The sequence below is a fragment of the Balaenoptera physalus genome (assembly GCF_965194825.1).
Source record: "Balaenoptera physalus genome assembly, chromosome: 21".
Classification (NCBI taxonomy): domain Eukaryota; kingdom Metazoa; phylum Chordata; class Mammalia; order Artiodactyla; family Balaenopteridae; genus Balaenoptera; species Balaenoptera physalus.
Window position 1 is genome coordinate 59267 of NC_138902.1, and position 1063 is coordinate 60329.

Consider the following 1063-nt stretch of genomic DNA (forward strand, 5'->3'; position numbering starts at 1 on the left):
AAACTCTTTGACCTTCTTGAGTACTGTTCTATTTATTTGTAAAATGAGCCTAATAATACCCTTTTTATCATAATGGGGATGAAAAACCTCATTCAAGAAGGTGGCTGCCCCCGGCAATCCCAATCACTCCTTTACTTTTATCAGGGTTCCTTGAAGCATGAAGAGGGCAAGATTTTGCGTGTCCAGCTAGAGTTGAACCAGCTGAAATGTGAGCTTGACCACAAGATCATTGAGAAGGAAGAAGAAATCGAGAAGCTGAAAAGAAACAGCGGGCAGCAAAGGCCATGCAGAGTGTGCTGGATGCTGAGATCCGGAGCCGGAATGTTGCTCTGAGGCTGAAGAAGAAGATGGAGAGAGACCTCAGTGAGATGGAGATTCAGCTGGGCCACTCCAACCGCCAGGTGGCAGAGACCCAGAAACACCTGTGCTCAGTCCAGAGCCAGCTCAAGGTGAGTGCACGGCCCCTGGAGGACCTGGCGGGACCTCAGCCTGCCCTGGGCTCCGGTCTCACCCCTGGTTTCTCGTGAAGGACTCCCAGCTGCATCTGGATGACGCCCTGAGGAGCAACGAGGACCTCAAGGAGCAGCTGGCCCTCGTGGAGCGCAGGAATGGCCTCTTGCTGGAGGAGCTGGAGGAGAGGAAGGTGGCCCTGGCGCGGACGGAGCGCACCCACAAGCTGGCGGAGCACGAGCTGCTGGAGGCCAGCGACCGCATGCAGCTCCTTCACCCCCACGTGTGTCCGTCCTCACTCCACTCTGGGTCCACCCTGGACCCAGGCAGGACCCAGGCTTGATGGAGAGGAGTTCCCACCACTCCTTCCAGGCTAGTGGTCAAGACAAACTTTCATTAGGCCTAGTTCTCGGAATAACTTGGTCTCTAGATGGACAGATTGCTGAGCTTTCTTTTATCTGAAGATAAAAGATCATGGGGAAATCAGAGCAAGGCATGACAAATTATTGCATAAAAGGGCTGGAAAAGGCTTCACAGAGGCGGTAACATTTAAGCTGCATGCTTAGAAAATTAGGATTGTCTTTTGAAATAATTACTTTTAGGAAAGTTAAAG

The 1063-nt window shown here is 51.8% G+C and overlaps 1 pseudogene across 1 annotated transcript; it reads left to right on the forward strand.

Annotated features, from left to right (window-relative positions):
- Positions 1-279: 279 nt before the first annotated feature.
- LOC309651584 (myosin-13 pseudogene) lies at positions 280-793 on the forward strand (annotated as a pseudogene). The gene is made up of 2 exons: positions 280-449; positions 530-793. The product of its transcript is annotated as a myosin-13 pseudogene (transcript).
- The last annotated feature ends 270 nt before the right edge of the window (positions 794-1063 follow it).